Here is a 5,519-nt window from a genome sequence, read left to right on the forward strand (position 1 = left end):
CCCCAACCACACTCCCACTGTTCAATCCATGACGGAACAGCTGTATCATAAGGTATTGTACTGACAAGAAAAAGAAACTGACAGGAAGGGAATACAGCGCTCAGCTTAATCCCTATTTTGATGTCTTTTTTAAAATTTTTTATCTACCATCGTTTTCGTTGTTGTTGTTTTGTTATTGTTGCTGTTGTTACTGTTGTTACTGTTGTTGCTGTTGTTGTTTTTCGTAGGTATCGAAATTTTGCTTTTGCTCTTAACTGGTTTCATTATTATGACGTGGTTTCTTTCGTTTGTTTTTGTTTTTGTTTTTTTTGGCCAAGGGTGTGGTTTGGAGTCAGGGATGGGGTTCATATTTTGTAAAAGGAAAGGTGGGGGGAGGGGGGGTTCTGAAAAATAATGTTTGACTTTGATACCGAGCTTGATCTCAACCTGTGATCTTAATTGCCACCAAAGTCTGCCTGAAGCAGCTGGGGACAAGGAGTCACTTAGTTATAGAAGATTCTGTGTTTTCAGCATACGCTCGATGTAGAACTTTGTATTGCATATTTATTTGTCTTTTCATTTGTGTTATAGTTTGTTTGTACTTTTATTGTTTTTTAAAGCTGGCTTTGTTTGAACAGCTTGGTGCAAACGTGTAGACAGGTTGGGTTAGTGATATCCCCAAGTAGCCCCCCCCCCCTCCCGTTTTTCGAAACTGTATGCTCCACATGAGTGCGCTGATTGTGTGATTGGTATCACACTGGACCTCGCGATGGATGACCCTGGTTCGAATCCCTAGTGCGGTATTCTTAATGTTGGTTGTTTTGGGTGAGGTTTAATGGCTTTCTACACATTTTGATTGGTCCTATCGGGGGTAATTAATGTTAAATTCAACGTAGCGTAATCTTAAAACGTTGAATGGGGAGGGGCGATTAACTTATACAAAGAACAAAGATACTTTCTAAAATATTTTTTGTTGTGCGTTATTGAAATAGTTTTTCTGCGTGTAGGAGTGGGTGAGACCAAGTATAGTAAAAGTTTTAATACCCGTTTCAACGCTGTAAGACTACTAAAGAGGCAATACCTCCGTAAATAGCGTCCACCGCCGACTGGATCGTGTTAAGTAGGTGTTGAGATTTGAAAACCCTTCAAACAACCCATAATATATTCATAAACATTATTGTTGGGATTCGAACCAGAGTCATAGACACCACAGCTTCACACGATGGCAACAAAACTAACGATGGATATTTTGTGTAAAAGAGAAGTATATTATAATTTGTTTTCCATCGTATAAGTTATGGCGTGAGTCATGTTCAGCACACTAAAACGAACGCTTTGAAGAAAGAAAAATAGTTTCATCTATTTGTATAAACACTTTGACATCTTAGTGTTTAGTATAAACCCCAGCCATAAGCCATTAATTGAAATAGTGGTGTATGGAAAAGTCTTACCCTGAGCAGTCGATTTGCGACGATTGTTACGCCCCCATCGACGCAGTCTAGGTCATTCAGAGGACCGAATGCTTCGTTCTTATTTGTCAGGGGAAGCTATCAGAGCTGGGCATTTCCGGTGAACACCAATTGAATTGTATCGATATCATTTAAAAGTGTGCGGCTCTGATAGTGCATGGCTTTGATACTTAAAACAAAAATCGAAAGTGCGCGTCTTGATACTTCAAGTTTTCAACCCTGCTTTTTTCAGGACAATCAAGGGCAGAGAGGTGTGCAGCACCCCAACACACAGACGGGGACATGAAGTAACAATTCGGGTGCACCCTCAAAGGACAAACGTAATGTTTGCAAGACTTTGAACTAAAATCCTCGGAAAGACACACTTCTTGTCGATGATACTCTGGTCGTTCGATACCAGTTTTTTTTTATAGTTTTGATACACAAGAAAAGTGAGTGTTGGATAAAATAGCTGAAATATATATTACTTTTAATATTTGATTATACGTGACTGAAATAAGCAGTTGCAGACCGTTTCCGACTCAAGATAATCCATCAGAATCTGCATTTAAACGGGTTGTGGACCGTCACATTATCCAACCCGTTAAAACGCTCCGTGTTTTTTTTTGGGTACTTTATAATGAATTATTTTGTACCGTTTTCGTCTTATCTAATGGTATTCTCTCCGCCCCCCCCTCTTCCACTCCGTCCTTTTAAAAAAAGATCCCGCCCGCACATGTTTCCTTCTGGAAAAGGAGTCAGGCTGTGTCCATGTAGTAGTGTTCGGCGCTTGCCATCGTTTTCAAAGGCTTGACTTCGATCACGGGAGAATTTTTATTGAGTTTCTCGGTTCTTCAGCTCGTGTTGGTCGTAGGAATGAAAGTCAAACCCCACCTTTTAAGTTACCTAAACTGTGTCATTGCAGGCGTAAAATACCAACATAAATAATGGATCCAGACTGTTACGGGTTTGAAACCTGGCTCCACAGAGTTCATCCTAGTCTGCGACGCCTCTCCTTCAAACCAGCCGCCACTTTGGCCTCGTAGTTCTAGAGAACAAGGGAAGACAACCCTGCCTGCACCGCCCAGGTCCCCTCGTCTGGAGAGGCCTTTGTTTGGCTCGCAAACAGACCCGGACGTCCGTAAGTGGTCTATTGTGGTCCAGGGTAAATACTCTGCTCTAATATATGCATAAATCTGCTTTGTTTTCGAAAGAAGGCAAATGTGCGGACGTGCACTGCCGGCCCGGGAAAAGTAAATTGAATTGCTGAACTATTTTCTTTCGAGAGACTTCGCAATGACAGCGCTAATAACACATGGTTAAGTGCCGGCCCTGGGGGAGAGGCGGGCAATTTGGGCTCTACTCTTAAACGTCTCTGGCTGGAACTTTCTCGAGAGTTTTTCTTTTCTCCTAATAGCAGCAGAACACCGTTGGTTATTGCAGTGGAGTTGATAACGAACCCGCTTGACTTGTATGTGGGAGTTTTGGGTACGAACCCAAATGCGATTGGGCTTTTTTTTCTTATAATTCCTGGAATATTTCTTCTCAGATAATATTATATGGGGGCAAAGTACAACTCCCTGGCCTTCTTAACTCATTCTTTTGGGTTCGGGAGAGGGGATAAATAGAGGGTGAGGGTGTCCTCTACTTTCCATAAGCGTGACGTTACGCCTCACCCCCACATGAAAACAGCACAACTCAAAGAAAATCAAATAATTTGAACAAAACAATTAAATACATCCCTAGATAAAATTCAAACTCTGATTAGGTCAGGCTATGGGAGGCTTTGTGCAATGAGCGGCTTTCATTGGGTGGGTTTCCAAATGCCCTTCTCAGTATCGTATTTGAAAGACGAGGTACATGTATTTCATTTAACATTTGAACTCCGATAGGTGTAGAATCTTGAATATTCTTCGAATCAGTCACTTTTAAGAATGATTTCCTCCTGTAAATCGAGACTACCTCCATCTGTATCGCTGGCCGATATGATATCCAACGAGCTAACGGCATGTCCACACCCAATGCTTACGTCATCAGCGTTTGTGTTCACGGTCAGACCACGTTTTTATTTTGTTTGCTTTGTGTTTTTGTTGTTGGTGGTTGTTATTGCTATTATTGTTTTTATTGTAGTTATCATGATTGTATTTGTTGCTGATTTTGTTATACCTGTGTTGCAATTTATTGCTGTTGTTAATATATTGACATCCCCTGAGTTATTCTCTCTGTAGGTCAATATCGGTCTAGAGTAGATGCCGGTGTGCAGAAGGAGCGAGCCGCCAGTAGGTTATCCGTTTTTCTTCCCCTCTGTATTTTCTGTTTGTCAAGGTAAACAGCTTTTGACCCGCACTACACGGCCATGGCCGCCTCTGTGTAGAAAACAATTAGTAATTATAATTAATTCATGTTAAGGACGTTTGTTTTTTTGTTTGTGTCGTTGTTGTTGTTGTTGTTGTTTTTGTTGTTGTTGTTGTTGTTGTTGTTTTTGTTGTAGTTGTTGTTGTTAATGACGATGAAGATGATGATGATGATGATGATGATGATGATGATGATGATGATGATGATGATGATAATGTAGATAGTGATTATGATGGTGGTGGTGGGGCTGTCTCTTTTTTCTTTTTTGTGCAACATTTGACGAAATTTCTAAGAAGTAAATCAGCAACTTAACAATATCTTGTTGTTGAACATGGATAAATCTGGATGTGAAAATAGCTCTCACTTCACGTAGTTTTTTTTTCTCAAATTGTTAGGAATGTGAGGATATATGTGCTCGCGAGTGTGTGGTGTGTGTATGTGGGAGGGGGGGGGGATATGAAAGCAGCACACAATAGAGTGTTGGTACATGTTTTGAACCTCGAAGGAAAATAACGTACCTCTCTTAGAAGGCAAGCTGCCTCGTCTCTTCGAAATACGTCTACCACTGACTTTGTGGGGTATTGTATACCAGCAAAATGGCGAAGTTACTCAATAGTATATGAGGAGTCCACTGAAAAAAACGGGCATAGTCACAAACTAAAAATCGAGAGGGTATCAATTTTGAACACTTGTTGACTCATAACTGTATATTTTCTGTTCAGCTGTTTGTTGATTATTGTTATTAGATTTCCCATCCAACAAACATTAAACCACCAGCCACACAAACATGAAGTTATAGGTCCACAAGCTTTCAAAATTGTCACCCTCACAATTTCCAGTTTGTGACTCTGCCCGTTTTTTTTTCAGTGGACTCCTTATATTTTCCCCTCCAGGGAATTGAACTCAGTCCTATTGCAGGCAGAACAAGGAGGCATACCATATCTTCACAAACGCCGTTTAAGATATGAACCTTAATAAACCGGGGACACCTAGAATAACTCAATTCTGATCTGATGGAACGCATTTTTTGTCAATCTCAGGAAGAAAAATGTGTTTTATCAGATCACATGTGACTTATTTGTTTGTTTGTCTTTAGCTCAAATTCAATTAAATTTGATTTAGCCTTGGTAAATAAGATATATCTTCATGTGAGATAGTCATACAAAATCAACAATGCTGTTTGTTTGTGTAATTAGCGAAAAACACTAAATCGCGACTTTCTCGAACCTTGATTTTGAGAAAAAGGTGTTTTATCAGATCATGGCAGACTGTCCTCTCTGGAATCATCAGCTCTTTTTTGAGGAAGAAGAAGTTTACCCACCCGAGGGGCGGAGTGGAAGAGGGAGAGGGAAAGGGGAGGGTGTGCACAGAAAGGTGGGAGGAAGTGTGGCTTGGTGGAACCTAAAACTGAAAAATGATATATAATATTCATAGATAAGCCGCCATCGAAAGGGATGGAGAGTTTATCGTGTACTTTGTACTGACAGTTCTGTAGTGTGCAAAGGGAGGTAAATATTGGCCGGTTTTGGAGAGGCTGTCTTCTCACTGTGCCGCGATAAGGGAAAAGTAAAGTGAACTGACAATGCCTTGACACCTTACGGCTAGCTGACTGCCGGGGGATACGAGATAAACTTGACATTTGGGTCGTAGTTGGTGAATGTGAAACTGAGGCTGGGCGTTTGTAGATATATTTTTATGATGGGTGTGTGTGTGGGTGAGGGGGGGGTATTTGTGTGT

The 5,519-nt window shown here is 40.8% G+C and overlaps 1 long non-coding RNA gene across 2 annotated transcripts in view; it reads left to right on the forward strand.

The window, feature by feature from the left end:
* Nucleotides 1–739: 739 nt before the first annotated feature.
* Nucleotides 740–5,519, forward strand: part of LOC106013545 — a 9,644-nt gene continuing 4,864 nt past the window's right edge. The window contains exons 1-2 of one of the 2 annotated variants that reach the window (XR_004859295.1): nucleotides 740–1,879; nucleotides 2,353–2,568. This is a non-coding gene — a long non-coding RNA (uncharacterized LOC106013545). The remainder of the gene's footprint in view (nucleotides 1,880–2,352; nucleotides 2,569–5,519) is intronic. The other variant, XR_004859294.1, reaches the window with a different exon arrangement.

This window comes from Aplysia californica, unplaced genomic scaffold (assembly GCF_000002075.1).
Source record: "Aplysia californica isolate F4 #8 unplaced genomic scaffold, AplCal3.0 scaffold00980, whole genome shotgun sequence".
Classification (NCBI taxonomy): Eukaryota; Metazoa; Mollusca; class Gastropoda; order Aplysiida; family Aplysiidae; genus Aplysia; species Aplysia californica.